The sequence below is a fragment of the Sminthopsis crassicaudata genome, chromosome 5 (assembly GCF_048593235.1).
Source record: "Sminthopsis crassicaudata isolate SCR6 chromosome 5, ASM4859323v1, whole genome shotgun sequence".
NCBI classification, from domain to species: domain Eukaryota; kingdom Metazoa; phylum Chordata; class Mammalia; order Dasyuromorphia; family Dasyuridae; genus Sminthopsis; species Sminthopsis crassicaudata.
Window position 1 is genome coordinate 141,222,427 of NC_133621.1, and position 19,130 is coordinate 141,241,556.

The following is a 19,130-nucleotide window of genomic DNA, read 5'->3' on the forward strand; positions in this document are numbered from 1 at the left end:
GTTGGGGTCTGCATGGAGAAAGTGTCAAAGCACTTGAAGAACAAGATAAAGTCATATTAAAGACTATAGTCTCTCCCAGATACCTCATTTTTTTTCCCTAAAAGAAACTTCAGGCAAGTAAATCATTGCTTTTCAGTTGAAAATATATATACATATATATATATATATATATATATATATATATATATATATATATATATATATATATTTGCTATTCACAAAGGATAATGGGAAACTTCCAAAAGATTTGCTTTAGCGTCCAAGATGCTGAACTATAAGAATAAGAAATTATTAAATGTACATTTTAACAGTCTTCCTACTTGGAAGAAATTGTACACAGATATCTCAAACCAGGACTAAATTGCTCATGGAGAATTCAATTCAATTCAATAAACATTTATTTACCATTTGTCACAGGAGTAATGCACCCTTCTAGACCCTGGGGAGATAAGGCAGAAAAATGACACAACCCTTTACCCTTGAGCAGTTGACAATCTATTAGGAAAGCTAAGACATGTATTCCCAAAAGACAAAAGAGAAATTTAAACAAAGTGCTCCAGAAAAAAAAATTAAAGATTATTCTCATCATATCTCTCCTATTAGAATGTATATTTCTTGAGGCCAGGGAACGATTTTTTTCCTTTCTTTATGCCCAGCATTCGGCATTGTACCTGGCACATAGTAAGTGCTTAATATATGCCTGTTCACTAACTGAACTGGGGGACTAAGGAAGGACTGATTCATGGAGACTGAAGTACTGAGCTGGATTTTGAAGAAAAAGAACAATTTCAGCAGGTGTTGATATATGTATTCCATATAAAGGGGACAAACTGAGTGTAGAAATACAACAATGAAGGGGAAAAAATAAGGAAAAATCAGTTCAGTTTGCTCTATACATAAAGGGAAGTATGCAAATTTCAACAAAATAAATCTGGAAAGTTAGATTTAAACTAGATTTTGGAGGACTTTAAATGGCAAACTAAAGTATTTGTGCCTTGTTTCTCTGTAGGGGGACTGCCTTATACATTATTTTGGCTCAAAGTCTATACTAGTAAGGCAAAAGTAATAAGTATTTGAACTAGAGTAATGGTGGATTGAGTGGAAGGAAGGCCTATATTCAATAAACATAGAATAAAAAGGACAGGATATGAATGATTGAACATTAAGTGAGTCTGGAAAGTCAGATACAGTTCTAAATTTTAAGCCTGGGTGACTGGAAAACTGTAGTATATGAGTTTAGAAGAAAGATGGGTTGGGAGATAGAAAGATATGGAATTCAGTCATGGACATTCTACGTATGTCGTATCAATTGATATTAGATGCAAATAACTCATAGGCATAGGGACCAGAAGTCAAAAGAAAGATAAAAACTGGATGAAAAAAGTTAGGAGGCTTCAGCCCAGAGGTTTATAATTTAAGCTATGCTAACAGTGAGATCACCAAGAGAAAGAGCCTGGATGGAGAAAAAAAGAAAGTCTAGGACAGAGCCTTGGAATACATGGACAGTGAGAATGGTTGGGGGATGATGAGACACACACACACGTTATGGCTATGTGAGAGACTCCAAGACATAGTGAATAGTGAGTCAACCAACAGAATCAAGAAGACCTGGATTCAATTCCCCTACAGCGTATTCTGTGTTCCAAGGCAAATTATTTAGCTCTCCAGTGCCCCAGGCAACCTTCTGAGACTACAAGGTATGTAACTGTTGTGTATATGTTTTGGTAGAAGGAATTTCTACATCAGGGAAATCACACGTCCCAACCAAAGAATTTTTTTAAAGTCTGGTGTAGTGCTAGGTGCTGGGGTTACAAAGATGAAAAATATAACCAGCCCTGATCTCAAGAAACTTACATTCTATTGGGAGAAGTAAAATGTGTGCATATAAGGATATATAAAATAAAATGTCATGTTCCCATCCCTCTCAAAAAAAAAAAAAAAAAAAAAAGCATTTTGGCTACAAGACAACCCTTGGAACATATGTGGAGCTAAGCTGAATCCTCTGGACCACTTCCAGGTTCATATGTTCAGCACCGAAGGCAACTGGGATGATTCAGCAAGCCCTTAATCCTTATGTCAATAGCTGGGGTCCAAGGGAAGATGCTGTATCAAAGAGAATCAACCACTGAGCCAGGAGCAAGCAGCCTACTCAATAGACTTTGAAAGATTGGCCCTACCAGCGAGCTCTTCCTCTCTCTCTACTAAATTTGGAGGGACTCCTTGACAATTCTCCCTTGAACTTTCTGTGAGAGAAGGGAGTGCCCCAACAGCTATAGGTGACCCAATAGGAGCAACCTGAGGAGGATACTTCCAACCTTGGAGATAATCTTGTGAGTTTGAGAGATGACAGACTCCTGGATCGTTCTGTCACTGTAGGTTGTATCCTAAGAGAGTCTCCCTGCAGATACTACAATGTTTCACTGATGTGATTATCACTACTAAGACCTTGTCCTTGAGAAAATTGATAAAAAAAAAATATAGAATCCAGTTAGCAATGAATGAAGTGGCTATTCGCAGACCCACAAAATATCTCATGAGTTAATATTTGAAATAGTAACTTCTTGGGAAAGCAAAATAGGAATTATCAGTTATTGTTTTGTGTTTTTAATGTTATGAATGATTTATATTTTAAGCATTTCTTTTGTGGAATATAATATATATGTGTATGTGTATATGTGTGTGTGTGTGTGTGTGTGTGTGTGTGTATAAATAGCTCTTTCTCATACCTAATATACATTGCACACACAGCACATTTCAACTTCTTTTTGGGAAGATCCTAAACATCAGCCAATCTAAGCTTTAAGTGACTTTCCTTGGGATTCTGGATTATGAACATTAAAAAAATCCATAGATGATATTTTTTAAAAGAATATGACCCTTTTCTTTAGGATCTAGACTCTAGACTCTTCCTAGAACTAAACCCAATGTGTGGGCACAGACTAAGGGTCCTTTCATTGGAAAAAGTGTCCCAATTTACCTGAGCTATCAGGAAAGGATGTCACATACAAAGCAATTGGGAGAGGGGAAGGTAAAAAATTCTACCAACAAGAAACATAAGAAGGAGATAGAAGGAGATGATGCTTGAGCTGAGTCTTAAATAGAACTAGAGAATCTAAGTGTCATGAGTAAGGGAGAGCATTGTAGCATTAGGCATAATATACATATAATAAACATATTATATACATATATAATATATATTTACTTATTTTATATTTTGATATATAAATATAAATTTATATTTATAGTATATATAATATATTTTATAAAAAGGTAAATTAGAAGTAAGATATAGAATGCAATGTCTAGAAAACAAGTGATCTAGTTTGATCCGAATTTATAGTGAATGAGAATAATCAGAAAGGTTGAAGATTGTGAAGAACTTTAAATGACAAAGATGTTTAATCTTATTCTAGGAACAATGGGAAATCACTGAAGCTTCTTGAGCTGGGGATTAGATTATGATATGATTAGACTTGTATTTCTAGAATATCAAATTGGCATCTATATGGATTAGAATGAGGCGAGATAGGCAGTAGGGACACTAATTAGTCAACTATTGCCATAGTTCAGGTGAGAAATGCTAACATACTAACTAGGATTGTGGGTTTTTAAGTGAATAAAAGAGATGGAGACTAGATACATTGTGGTTGTAGGAATAACAAGATTTGGCAAATGGTTGAATTTGTACAAAGAGAAGGCGAAAGAGTGAAGAGTAGAGAACTCCAATTTCTAGAATGATTGGAGAGACAGCGCTGGATAGAGATTAGCAAGGTAAGAAAGAATTATCTGAGTTTCAGGGGAAAGAAGGGTTCCCAAGGCTCTAATTAAGACTAATTAGAATATTAGTATGATATTGTATGCCAGAATAAGAATATACATATATATATGTGTATATATATATATATATATATATGTATATACATAATCCAAGAGTAGATTGGAAGTGAAATGTTATAGAGTTAGAAAACAGAACTGCTGTATTCAATTTAGTATACAGTCAGGCAGTTAGGTGAAGAATGACTCAAATAATGGATCTGAGTTCGAATGCAGTTTTGGACATTGATTATCTGCATGACTGAGCAAGTCACCTAAACTCTAACTGCCTCGTTTTTCTTATCATAAAATGGGAATAATTAAACCTAAATTCCAAGACTGGGGTGAAGATAAATTATATTTCAGAATTGCTTAAAGCACTAAACAACTACAAGGTATCATCATTACTAAGCATTATGTTGGGCACCAAGAGAGATATTAAGTTTATGCAAGAAAGAATCTCTACTTTCATGAAGCTTGTAATCTAATAGGATACGTACACAAATCTCTCTAATATCTACAGATGTTCTATGGAGTTTCAGTAGCTAAATAAATGGAAATATATGAAATAATCTGTTGCACAAATTGTAATGTCCAGGAAAAAAATAATTTGAGAAATTATGGAGATCTTGCAAAGGTGTAATTAAGGTAAGAAAACTTAAAGGGACCTATTAGGATATATACTCTTTTGTATGAGGCACAAGTGAGTATAGCACCTGGCTATCAAATATAATTTTTAAAAATAGGAAGTTATCTATTAGGTTTTTTTTTCTTTTCCATACTCCAAATGTAGAGAACTCTTTCACATGAGCTCTTCCCTGCCTGTTCCTTACTACTATTGATCTAGTGTGAACCTGGGCTCTTTATTGTTACCTTAAAGGTCTTTGCTTTCCACTCAACAGAACAGTGTCCCAAATTAGACAAAAAATTGAACTTGGAGTTGGGAAGAATTAGATTCAAATTCTGCCTTAGTTTCTAGCTGGGTGACCCTGGACATTTAATCTTTATGATTTTCAGTTTCCCTCTCTATAAAATAAAGTGATTGAACTTGATGGCCTTAGAGATCTCTTCCAGCTCTAAATTCACAATTTTGTGATCCTATGAAACTGAAGTCTGAGGTTTCTCCTTGAGAACTCTTTAATTCTTAGAGTGGTGATAAAAGATTGAAAGGTAGAATGGTGACAGACTGTGTGTATGTTTGTGTTTGTGTGTGTACTGGGAGGAGTGCGCATATGAAGTTTGAACTTTACTCTGTGGAAAATCAGAGTCACCAAAATTTTGTGAGCAGAGGAAAGAAATGGCCAGACGTGTGCATAAGGAAGAAAAATTTGAGACAATGATTTTAAAGATGGATTGGAGGTAGAGTAGAAGGGGGAAGAACTATTAGGAAGCTATAATAAAAGTCCAGGCAGGTGATAATGAGGATCTGTACCTGTTCTCAAATAATGGCAAGGGATATGAAGAAGTCGAATTGACAGAAGTTGGTAAGTGGATATAAGAAGTTAGGAGAAGGAATGTTCAAGGAAAACACTAAGATTTCAAACTTAGGAGACTGTGTAAAGAAAGGCTTAACTAAAAGAAATAGAAATAGAAGGAAGAGCAGAGTTTGAGGGAAAGAGAATAAACTATAAGCTCAGTGGGGGAGAGTGTTGAGTTTGAGGTACTTGTAAAAGAGAGATGCTCACTAAATGCAGTTGGTGATGTGTTTCTGGAAATTTATAGAAAAATGGAGAAAGTCTGGGCTGCATCTGGAGTCTATAGACCTGAGCTCACGTCTCAGCTCTACCACAAGCTGCATGACTGAACAAGCTATTTACCTTCTCTAAACCTCAATTACTTTGCCTGTAAAATGAGGTGGTTGATATTTAAGGTTCAGCTCTAACAGGTCAAATGTCTATAAAATGATCACTGGGGCCAAGAAAGGAAGTGAGATTTACAAAAGTAAGAGAAGAGAAAGAATAAAGTCAAATTCAGAACCTTGAAGGATAATAAATTTAAGGTATTAGAAAGAAGAGGAGTAGCTAGTAAAGAAAAAATTTAAAGGAATTAACAAAGAGGTAAAGGGAGAACTAAAATAGTATGCTGTGTCAGAAGGAAAGGAGAAATTATCCCATTAGTTCTGGAAGCAGAGAACCTGGGTACACATTCTGCCTCTGATGCCTACTGACTGTAACTTTGGGTAAGTCTTTTAACCCACCTTGGACCTCAGTTTCCTCATTTTTAAATAAAAAGTTAGCCTAGATGGCCTCTCAGATGCCTTCTAGCTCTACATTTATAATCTATAAGGAATAAAAAGAAACAGGATGGTAGCTGGATGAGGTAGATGAGTCCAAAAAAGGGTTTTTTTTTCCTTTTTAAGAACTGGGAAGACCTACTCACATTTGTAGGTAAATGGGAAAGATACTGAAGATTTATGAGACAGAGGGAATGATTGTTGTAAATCCTAGAGGAGAAGGAAAGGCAAGGGACAAAGGCTCTAGTAAAGGGTTTTGCCTCTTTGAGACAGGTGAAAAGGAGAGAATGAATGAAGATGCTTAGAAGTTTTAAAGAACAGAGTTGAATGCACTGCTCTTTTATGGTGTCAGGTTTCTCAGTGAAATAGAAAATGATGTGGTATGTTGTAAAAATAAGGTCTGTAGGCTGTGGAACTGAAGAGGGAAGATGACAAGGTTTAGAATAGATATTGTAAGAATGAGATAAAAGAGTCAAAAAGAATGTTTTTAAGAGGATTATTAACCTTTAAAGTCAATGATTCCAGATACTACTGTTAACATATACATTTGACTAGAAGATAAATTTTAAATAGCAGGGACACAAATGTCAGATTAATAATTCCGGGAAAGTCTCTAAATGTACTTTTCCCAGAAGTTTATTTGCTTGTTTGTTTTCAAGTTACTAAATCTTGAATCTTGTTTTCCAGTAGGAGATATACACAAATCACTCTAACATCTGTAGTGGCTTTATGGAATTTCAGTAGTTAAATAATTGGAAATATATAAAATAATCTGCTGCACAAATTGGTTAGTTTATTTATTATCTCAAGTGATTTCCAGGAAAGAAACAGTTCAAGAAATTATCCTCAAGTCAACTACAAGCTAGAAATGTTTTATTTAACTGAAAAGCTAAAGTCCCTATCAAATCTTTACGTAGTCAATTCTTTAATAAGTTGTTGATGTTTTTCTTATTGTAACTGAGGTTGGAATAAGTTTATGGGAGCCAATCATGATCCATGAATCCCAAAATTCCCAGGGAATCTCTATTGCACAATCCTTGGGACAATCCCATATGCCCATTCTTGCATATATCCCTGCCATCAAAACAGTATTATTTCTCCCTACTCCGAAGTTAACATGAGTCTCTCAAGAAAAAAAAAAAGTTACCATTTAGCCAGACAGTGCCCTGATACATGATGCCTAGAATTCATTCATGAGTGCCATATACTGTGCCATTCTCATTCAAAGATGATAGTCTTCTGATAGCACAAAAACCTTCACAGCCAAGCTATTTCATAAAGATTAAAATAGGAAAAGACAAGGAGCAGTCTGGTTAAATGTACTTTCTTCATATTAATGAAATCAGTCTCATACTCGTTCCAAAAATATCCCATTAGATATTTCATTGTAGTGTGTATATATCCTTAGGTCTTTGAAGACCATGTAAGTGGAACATAAACTCCCTCAGCTTCTATCATGCTAGAAAAAGCTTCAAATATGGTCCCAGCCACAGAAGTATGTCTCCTATCTGAAGATCAGATTAGTTCAATAACAAGGACCCATCAGCCAATTGACCACTAGTTGTTGAATTTTTTGAACAACCCAGGAAAAAAAGACAGATTCTAAATGGCCCTCGGTCTTTTGCTTTTGCAGTTGAAATGGCAGAAAAAGAGCAGAAGCTGCTAAGAGTCACATAACTTTTTGACCACCCATAAACATGAATTTGGTCTGCTAAATCAGTGAGATCTTTGTCCAACCCCTGAGTTGATACATAAGAGGAACAAGCCACTTCAATATATTATTACTATAAATTAAACAAGCAATCATAAAGAATTTGCATTTAAATGGTTGGACAGCTTTCATTGGAGAGATAATTAAAACAATTGAAAAGTTCATTTCATCATTTAACCAAACAATTTTGTGAAACACTTGTTCATACATCTTGATGAACACCTCACAATGAGTTTGAACCATAAAAATAATAGGAGATAAAGCACGAAATTTGTTGCAGAGGAGGAAGTAAAAAAATTCTATGGAAAAAACTAGGTTTTTTTGCTAAGTAAAAGAGGAAAGTGATTGGATATATGAAGGGAAAGGGAACGGAATGCTTGAAAAGGCCATCGTGTGAAATGTCAAAGACAGAAACAAAATTACAAACTATATGAAAATATTCATAGTAATACTTTTTTATGGCAGCAAAGAATAAGAAACAAAGTGGGTACTCTTCAACTGGGAAATAACTGTTTAAAAAGTGGCAAAAGAAAGTAATGGAAAATCTGTGTAATATAAGATGATACAGAGTAAATGAGTAGAGCAAGTCTAGTCATTCAGTTTGATCCAACTCTTCATGACCCTGTGGGCCATATTGTCAATGGGATTTTCTTGACAAAAATACCGGACTAGTTTGCTATTTCCTTCCCCAGTGGATTAAGGCAAACAAATTAAATGACTTGAGCAGCTCACACTACTGATAAGCATCTGAGGCTGAATTTGAACTCAGATCTTCCTGACTCCAGAGCCACTGCTATATCTATTGAGTCATCTATATATCTATAATGACCATAGCAATGCGTTATGAGTTGTTTTTAAAAAATCACCAGAAAGAATTCGGATAACAATAAGATGATCCCAGTGAATAGATGATAGAAGATTGTTTTCCCTGCTCTCAGCAGAGAAGCTGAATGCTACCAAAACAGTATTATTATATTTTCATACATGTTATTGCATAACAAAGACACTGTATCATTTGTTTTTGCTTAACTATTTTTCTTTGGTTCTAGCGACAATTCAATGGTGGGGGAGGGGAAGGAGAAGAAAGTGGGAGATATATCCAGAAATAACTGTGATATAAGAGCAAAAGACAACTGTAAAAATATTTTTAATTTGTTATATGAGCCATCTTATTTGACAAATAATTTTAATAGAAAAAAGAGAGGAAAAAGAATGAACAAAATTGATTGATATATTTTTTAAAATCTAAAAACATAAGCAATGTTACATACCTGTAGATCTGCCTCCTCTATAAAGGACTCTAGGAAAGTATCTTCTTATATCTCTTCTTTGGGTTCATATTTACTCTTTATACTTTTGCAATATTCACTTTTTATTACTTATTCTTTAAAAAATAATAAATGTTTATTAAGTTGAATCTCTAAGCCTCTCCTCTTCCAAATTTTTCTCATTCTGTTGAGGGCCATCCTCCTAGTCATGCAAGCTTTCAATTTAGAGGATCATCCTCAATCCCTCATTATCTCTTACCTCCTATCCCCCAATCTGTTGCCAAGTCCTGTGATTCTTTCTACCTTTGTGACACCTCTCACATATGCTGCACTTCTCTTTCCTATCACTGAAACTGCTAAGAAGGAAGGCTCTCATCACTTCACTTCTAGACTATTGAAAAACCTTCTGGTTTTCCTCATCTTAGGTCTTTGCCCACTCCAGTCCCATCTTTCACAAAGGTGTCAAATTGGTCTTTTTAAAGTCCAAATCTAATCATATTACCTTTCCCTCTCACCCCAAACAATAAATTCTAATGGCTTCCTATCAACTCTAGAAGAAAATATAAATTTTTTCTCCCTTCTCCTATATATTCTGTAATATAGTGAAAACTAGTTTCTTTGATGTTTCTTGCACAAAATTCTGTCTCTCTTAATTCATTGCCCTTCCACCATTCTGAAATTCTCTCTCCATTATGTCCCTGCTATCTCCCTAGCTCCTTCAAATCCCACTTCAAATCCCATTGTCTATGAAAAACTTTACCAGATTTCACCTTTACAATAGCCTTCCCTGTGTTGATTATTCAATCTATCCTGTAAAAATCTTGTTTCTACATAATTGTTTGTATGTTGCCTCCCCATTAGACCATGAGCTATTTGAGAGCAGGGACTGGTTATCTATTGTTTTGGGGTTTTTGTCTTTCTTAATAATCCCAGTATTTAGAACAGTGCCTGGCACCTAATAGGTGCTTAATAAATGTTGACTAACTGGCTAAATTGAATTCTTCAGCACTTTCAATGACTTTCAAGCTTCTCAGACAAGCATATAATTTATAATACCAGGATTCTCAAAATAATATGAATCATAGAAAACCATGAACTCCAAAAAATTAAATTTTAAAATAATCTAAAGACCAATGGATATCTATCTGATAGGAGTAATTTAGCTGGAACATATGACTAAGATAATCTAGACATGAAATGTGTAATGAAGGAAATGTATGATCAGAAAAAGTGGATCATTCATATAGCAAGAGCAAGAGAAAATGCCTCAAATATCCCCATGACATTTACAAGATATTCTTTAAAAACAGACCTAGAAGTCCCCCTCCAGCTCTCTGGGTAAATCCTTTCTAAAAACCCAGATCATGGTGTAACTAAGTATTGAATCTGAAATCAATCACACCTATGTTTAAATCCTTTCTCAGATATATTCTTGATATATATGAACTTGGTCAAGTCACTTAATATCACTAGACCTCAGTTTTCTAATCTGTAAAATAAAGGGTTTAGACTCAATGACTTATGGGAGCCCTTCTAATTATAGAACTGTGATCCCTTTTATTTACTGCAGAACTCAAACAAAAATCATAGAGGATAATAAGACATGGATGACTAGTGATCTGTACTCATGAAGAAAACACACATAATGATGAGATCACAAATACATCAAAATATTATCCAAACTTTTCACTGGGATTGGATCAAAATCTGAAATCAAAGAATGATTCATGGGCTTATGATAAGGAATGACTACAATGCAGACCAATATTCTCTAGTCTTTCCCTCCCTTCCTCCTTACTCTAGGTCAGTCAACCAATACAGAACGGCAAAAATCCTAGAATCCACACTTTGACTTCATGTAATTTGAGTCAAGAGTACAAATATGCTTAGGACCAGTATATTGAATAATATGCTAGACTCAGAATCAGGAATACTTAGATTCTAATCCCACTCCACAATATTCATCCTGTGGACTAAAGAAGTTATTTCATTTCTCTAGATTTCAGTTTCTTCAACTACAAAATGAGATTGGATTCAATGTCCTCTGAAATTCTTTTTAGTTCTCAGTCTATGATGCCATAACAAAAGAGCCAGTCTGACTAGTAACTGGACAATTGGAGAGAAAGAAAACCTAAACATTTTCTATTCACTTGTCTCAGGGAATAAAAATACTTATGTGGTATAATATAGTAGATCAAAACAACTGTTTGCCGAATGAATGAAATTACTATAATGTATGTTTTAACTGAATGAGTTATCATTCATTTTTTCATTCAACAATATTACTAAGCTACTATATATCTTAATATGTCATACTTGGTGTATGGGGAAACTTAAAGATAAATACTTGATACTTGACCTCAAGGACCTAGGAAGGGTAAATAATTTACAAGCAACTAACAGATTAGCAGGAACCAATCAATCAAAAAACATTTATCAAGTATCTACTAAATGCCAGATATGGCTTTCTAAAGAAAAACTAAGTCTTTCTCCTAAAGGAGTTAACAGTCTGTCAGAGGAGACTGCATGTACATAAAGACATATTAAAAAATAGACACAAGATCATTTGCACTGTAAGGCCTTACAGCTGGAAGAATTAGGAAATAATTCTCATTGCAAAAATTGGTGCTTGAGCTAAAAGCTAAAGAAGGCCAGGGATTTTAAATTGCAGAGGAGAGAGTAAGAGTGCTTTAGGGCTTTCAGAGGGTAGGTAGAGGACAAAGGCAGGAGGATGCAGACTCTTACTAGCTGTAGATATTATGGTATGCCAATTCTTATCTCTGAGCTTCAGTTTCCCTGTTTGCAAAATGAGAATCATAATACCTGTAGTAACTATCTCATGGAACAACTGTAAGAATCAAATTGACTGCTTTGTCAAATCAAATTTGACATTTTGCAAGCTTTAAAGTATGATATAAATTTGTGAGTTCCCATAAATGATATCTGATTAATAACTGATTACCACCATTGTTATAGAGAACTCTAAGTGATTGGGGTGGATGATAGTAAAATTTCATTGAAGAGAAACATAAATCAATTCAATAAATGTTCAGCATTTCCTATGTACAGAACATTTTGCTGAGCACCAAGGAACTATAAAGTCCTTGTTCCCTCTCCTCTTTGATCTTTCCACACTCTGCTATGCATATATCACTTTTTTTTTTCCCTGAGACAATTAGGGTTAAGTGACTTTCCCAAGGTCACACAGCTAGGAAATGTTAAGTGTCTGAGATCACATTTGAACTCGGCTCCTCCTGACTTCAGGGCTGGTGCTCTATCCACTGCGCCACCTAGCTGCCCCCATATATCACATTCTTATTTATATTATGGTTTTCTGTGTGTTTGCCTACTAGGCTATGAACATCTTGAGGGCAGAGACTAAAGAATGGAGGAGGGAGAAAGTCATGTTATTCACCCTAGTTTTCAAAAATTGTTTTGATATTAAAAAAAACTAAAGTCAAAATGATAATTCAAGAAAAAAAGAAAATTAAGAATTTATTACTATAAAACTCTACCTCCACATTTTTTTGCTGATAGCAGGACTTAACTGTGCTGATTCATAGATTGCACATTCCTTCCTAACTTTGAGGTAGACACTTGAGATATTCAAATATACCCTTCCCAACTTCCCCAAGGCCCAGAGGACCTAGGCTACAGTAGTTTACAATTCCTCTCCACAGGTCCTTGAATAAAGGGCATTCAATAAACACTAACTCATTGGGTGAAATTTGGACCCAATTAGGTGACTATTTAAATACCTGATGCCAAGGAAAGTCATCTCAACTTAATGCCTACATGTAAAGAATATCTTTATTACACCTCTTTTTCCTGGGAGACTCCTTATTTATAATTTTACAAAGAGTGATAAATCGGGCCTTTAGAACGATAAAAGATGTTTATTTCAATCTAGCTCATAGCCCCTGTCATTTGGACCCAGGTGGGAGGTTAAATAGAAAAATATTAAAAGCTAAGGATCTTGGCATATGAGATAATCAGAAAGAAATTGCATGATCCAGTACTTAAAAGCTGATGATACATAATGATTTAATAAAGAAGTAAAGATAGACACCTAGACTAGATCCCTGGGCTTTACAGAAACCAAAGGAAAGGGACTTGGGCAAATAGTCTTCCAACTTATAAGAAATCCCAATAATTTGATCATCTAATTCCTTCATTAACCGCATATCCCTACCTGCTTTTTGTAATAATTAGTGACAGAGGGGCAGCTAGGTGGCGCAGCAGATAGAGCACTAGACCTGAAGTGAGTAGGACCTAAGTTCAAATCTGATCTCAGACACTTAAAACTTCTTTGCTTGGTGACCCTGGGCAAATCACTTAACCCTAACTGGCTCAGCAAAAATAATAATAAGTGACAGATTTTACACATGGTTCAAGTAAGTCAAGGATCTGGTCCTTTAATTTGGTAGAAATATTTTTTAAAATATTGGATCAGACAGAATTAAGTACAAATAAGGCATATAACCAAAAGGAAAATTGAGCTGTTGAAGAAAAGGGAAATATTTACAACATTTTTGGCTCTTTAGAAATTGCTGAAAGGAGGATCTAAGTTGAGGAAAGTCCCAAGAAAAGATCAGTTCCTTCCACAACTTTCCCTCCAAATAACTGTCTTTTCTCAGGCACTATAACAAAGTCTGCTGGCTCATTACACAAATGGTTCTAGTAAACTAAATTTTGCCTTAATCACATTGAGGGCAGTTGAGAGGCATATATTAATCAAAAGTAAGTTAAATATATTTTAACATATTTAACATATATTAGATTACCTGCTATCTAGGAGAGAGGGTAGTGGGAAGGAGGAAAAACTTTGGAACAGAAAGTTTTGCAAGGGTCAGTGCTGAAAAATTACCCATGCATATGTTTTATAAATAAAAAGCTTTAACAAAAATTTTAAAAATAATAAGAAGAAATAAGAAAATAAGTTAAATAGTCCAATTTCTACTTTGACAATAGGAATTTTTCTTAATTGGGAGCTTGATTCTATTAAAACTAAATTCAGAACTTTTTATCTAAAATAAACACTCAAAAGGAAGAGAAGGAAACTAAGAGGAATTTAGGGGTCATTATATTCTCTCTAGACTGAAAACAAGTGAATTTTTATACTAGAGTATTATATTTATAGTTGAGATGCCAAAAATTATGTAGAGCAAGAGCCATAACTTTCAGTTTTTGATGAATTTGTATTAACAATTATCAAGAAGCAAAAATAATACAGTAACTATGTGTGTGACCTCATCAATATAACAAAGCAGCTTATACCTATCTATGCCTGCCCATCCTTTGCAACTTCTCCATGAATTCCCATAACTTCATTCTAGAGGTAGGAGAGTCAGAGTTGAGGAATGCTTATATCCTGGTGGTTCTCCTCTCTTTCTCCTGACATCATGGGGGCTACCACCATCCACTATATTCCTGTTTTTTCAATTACACATTTCCCTAATGATAGTTTTTGCTAAAGAAATCATTAAAAATGGGAAAGGACCCATATGTACAAAATGTAGAGGTTTTCTTTGTGGTGGCAAGGATTGGAAATTGAGGGAATTTCTATTAACTGGGAAATGACTGAGCAAATTGTGATGTATGAATGTAATAGAATACTATTGTTCTATAAGAAGTTATGATCAGATGAAGTTCAGAAAAACTTGGAAAGACTTATATGAACTGATGCTGAATGAAATAAGCAGAACAGGAGAACATGGTACATAGTAAAAGCAACATTATGCCATGATCAGTTCTGATAAGACTTAGCTGTCCACAGCAATGCAGCAATGCAAGATAATTCCAGAGAATTTCAATAGAATCTGGATGCAGATGAAAATTGTTATTTTCTAATCTTTGGACACTGATGTGTTCCGTCCCTCTGTAACCACATAACAATTTCTGTAAGGCATTGGTATTAACAACAACAATCTTTGTTTCTGAGAAATTTATGAGTCCTTAAAGAAGATTAGCACTTTCCTTTAAATAATCAAATCTGCTCTCTTCTTCCTGTTTAACCCTACTCATTTCTGTTCTGTCTCTTGTAAATATACAGAACCACAGACCAGTAAAGAATATGTAAATAATGGGATAGGTCAGGGTCTGAGTATGAATGCAAAACCTTGTCTGATTGAGAAATCTAGTACTCTATGACCTTTTCCTTTCTATAGCTTCATCAACTAATATGTTGATGCCTTTAAAAAGACCATAAGGTGGTCAAAGTCAATAATGATGTTGATAACCTAGAACATTTTCTAGGGGACATCCTCAAGCCCTTCCTTACATAGACAGGTACTTGTGTTCTAGAATTTCCTCCTGGAGCATGTTGTTTCTATAATTCCTTCAGAATTTTGTCAATTTTTTCCCTAAGGTTTTTAGGTAACCTGTGGAGCAGAAAAGCGCTGTCTTTAGTATTTCTTCACATTAGTATGTTGGCTTTTTTCTCTCCAGTGACAGACCTTCTTTCCCTAGACACCAGAGTGATCACCCTCACAACTTATCAAAACATTTAAATTGCAGAATTTTATAAATATACCAAAGACCTATATGAAAAAAGGAAGTTCATTCAAAAGGTGTAAATGGGAGAATTTGTATTTTTGAAAACCATAAAAAATAAAGTTCCAATGGTAAATTTTCAGGCTACAATGAAGCAGCTAGATAAGGTTGTTATTAATTCTGTCTGTTTCTAAGATTTGTTGGATACGCAAGAGAATATTTTGAATGAGGGATTAAAAAGCTGAAAGAATAGTCTTATCAGTTATTTTAGAGTAGATTTGAAGCCCTGTAGTTAATTAAATAAACTATATAGAATTCTCTGAATAGTCTACTAAAAATCTACCAGAATACTCTACCCTTCTGTAGTACATAAAGAATAATTCCTCCTCACTCCCAACATAAATCATAATAGTGTGAATTGTTTCTTAGTTAGATTTAGTTGAATGACTACAAGTGAAATCTGCAGTGTCATTCAAACTAACAAGTAAAATTAGTGTCAAAGGTTATGGCATAGGGTTTTGTTGGAAAATATTGTACAATCCAAGTTTTCAACAAGTTAAGCAAAAACAAATGAAATACCTTCCTTGATAAAGGTGGCCCTGAAAAATCTGACTCAAAGACAAAAAAAAAAAAAAAAAAAAAAAAAAACCCAACAACTGATAACTGATAGAAAACAAAACATCAATGAAAGAAAGGCTTAGTAAGTCATAGAGTAATAAGTTCACAGGGTGTTCATTAAACTGAGTTTAATCTTGAATGCAGAACAATTAATTAATTAATCAAGGAATGATGTGTTTAGCCCTTAAAATGTGGGGTGATTTTTTTTTCTAGTTCTATGTTGTACTAATATGCTTTTCTAGGAAGTGTTACGTAAGGCGTGTTACATATACAGAGAAAGAATGGGCAGGTACGTGATAGTCCTATCTATAAAATGAGAGAATAGGATTTGTTGATCTCAAAAATGCCTTCCAGATCTAAAATTCTACAAATCTCTTATCACATTTCACTTTTCTCCTAGATGTGGTATCAAGCATATACTATAGCCCTGAACTGATATTCTTTCATAAAGGAGATTATTTTATATTGGCTCCAAAGGGACCTCAAGATACACAGATTAGTTAGTTGAATTTTAACTTTTGGACAAATTTGAAGAATCCAAAATATAAGACAATGTTAAGAAATATGATGTACTAAGGAAGGGCATCGTGCTTTTTATGCCTCCAGGCTTGTTAAAGGGATAAAAGAATAAGGAGACAAGGGGGAATTTAAAAACGGGGATTTGACTTGTTTCAAATTTTATTTTGTTTTTATCAATAACCAAAATATATTTTTCCTTTCTATTTCCTACCCCACATGAAGAAAAACAAAATCCTTGTAACAAATATACATATCAAGGCAATTCAAAAAAGTCTTTTTTAAAAGTTGTAATGGAAAGTGGGGAGAATATTTTTATTATATATTTTTTATAATATTATCCCTTGTATTCATTTTTCCAAATTATCCCCCCCTCCCTTTACTCCCTCCCCCCGATGACATCAGGCAATCCCATACATTTTACATGTGTTACAATATAACCTAGATACAATACATGTGTGTAAATACCATTTTCTTGTTGCACAATAAGCATTGGATTCCGAAGGTACATGTAACCTGGGCAGACAGATATTAGTGCTACCAATTTACATTCACTTCCCAGTGTTTCTTCTCTGGGTGTAGCTACCTCTGTCCATCATTGATCAACTGGAAGTGAGTTGGCTCTTCTTTATGTTGAAGATTTCCACTTCCATCAGAATACATCCTCATACAGTATTGTTGTTGAAGTGTACAGTGATCTTCGGGTTCTGCTCATTTCACTCAGCATCAGTTGATGTAAGTCTCTCCAAGCCTCTCTGTATTCCTCCTGCTGGTCATTTCTTACAGAGCAATAATATTCCATAACCTTCATATACCATAATTTACCCAACCATTCGCGGGGAGAATATTTTGAGAACCACAGGGAATAATATTAGAGAAATGACTTAAAGAATGGGAGTAATGTGAACTCCTTGAGGTCAGGGACTTTGTTGTATACCCAGTGCTTAGCACTGTGCTTGTCACCTAGTAGGTAAGTTATAAATAGGCATTGGACATTTTAACCAAACAAACTAGAAATTCTGTCATGGGAAAGGACTAGTTTCAAGATCACAGAATAAATTTGTTGGAAGAGGTCACAGAAGCCAGCCTATACCTAACAGAGAAGCCCTTCAACAGCATCTGCAACCAAGGGATCATTCGACACTCCTTCAAAAAATTACAGGTAAAAGGAACTTTTATCTCTCCCAAGGCAACTCATTCTAGGAACTGGCAAAAACTTTTTTCATATGTGGACCAACGATCTGAATCTTTGCAACTTAAACCTATTACTACTAATTCTCTAACCTCTAGAATCAAATGGAAAATTAAAATTTATTTTTATAAATGGAAATGTTTGTAGACAGAAGAGGTAAGCCAATAGACAGGGAGAGATTGAATATAAATGATAGAGTGGAATGATAAAAAGGACAATTTGTTGGAGGAGATGGAAAGGAATGGGATTGTTTGAGCAAGTAGAGGGATCAGCTTTGGTAAGGAGTAAAAACAACTTATGAGACAAGGGTGGAGGAGGAGATAATGACAGAAGAAATATAAATGATATGAAGTAAAAAAGAGGTGAGAAGAGGAAACTGATATTGAATGGCTTCAGTTTTTTCGGTTAAAAAAAGAGGCAAGGATCTCAGCTGAGAGGCTAAAGGAAAGAAGAGCCATGGGAGGTTTGAAGGGGGGATGAAAAGATTTAAAAGAGTATTATGGAAAGTACGATAGTGAGTTTATAAGGCAGATATGGTAGGGTTGTCTAACAGCAATGAAGACCCAATCATGATTGTGTAATATAAATTTGTTGTGGACCCAACCAGAATAGTTGCATGATTTTTGCTTAGCCGAGTACAATTAGCAATATGATAGAGGGAGGAGGAAGGTAGGGATTAAGAGAAGAGGACAACATAGAACTGAATTGTGAACCATGTACATAACTTGTGAAAGAGGGGAGAGTGCCTTAAAGATCTGTAAACAGCAGTTACTAGGATTTTGATTGATAAAAATGAACATTAACTTCAAAGGAGGGGAGGTTACTGAGTGATGAAGGTAGGAAGAGAACCTAGAAGTGTCAATGAGGAGCAGAGTATTCCAATTCTCCCACTTCCACAGAGAAACCTGGGGAAATATATGTGGATTCAGACATAAAGTCAAGTAACATCAAACCAAGCTTTTGCTATTGTTCAGCCCTTTCAGTCATGTCATTTCTTTGTGACCCCATTTCAGTTCATTTCATAGCTGAGGAAACTGTAGCAAACAAGATTTAGTGATTTTTCCAGGAGAGGCTAGATTAAAACTCAGGAAGATGGGTCTCCTTGACTCCAGACCAGGTCCTTGATCCACTACACCACTTAGCTACCCTAAACCAAAGTAACTAATGCATTTTATAAACCAGAGAGGTAAAATATATTGCTTACTCAAAATTCTGGGAAATAATGGAGTTTTCTGCACAGGCACATTGGGATGGTTGTTCACAAATAATCTACCATATAACTTTTCA

The 19,130-nt window shown here is 34.8% G+C and overlaps 1 protein-coding gene across 3 annotated transcripts in view; it reads left to right on the plus strand.

The window, feature by feature from the left end:
- The first annotated feature begins 1,621 nt into the window (after nucleotides 1-1,621).
- The window catches only part of SLC26A3 (solute carrier family 26 member 3), a 76,950-nt gene continuing 59,441 nt past the window's right edge, over nucleotides 1,622-19,130 (plus strand). The window contains exon 1 of one of the 3 annotated variants that reach the window (XM_074268341.1): nucleotides 1,622-1,697. The gene's annotated coding sequence lies outside the window, so the exon portion shown is untranslated. Of the gene's footprint in view, nucleotides 1,698-5,879; nucleotides 5,993-17,674; nucleotides 17,814-19,130 lie in introns of those variants that run through there. The other 2 variants (XM_074268340.1, XM_074268338.1) reach the window with 2 other exon arrangements.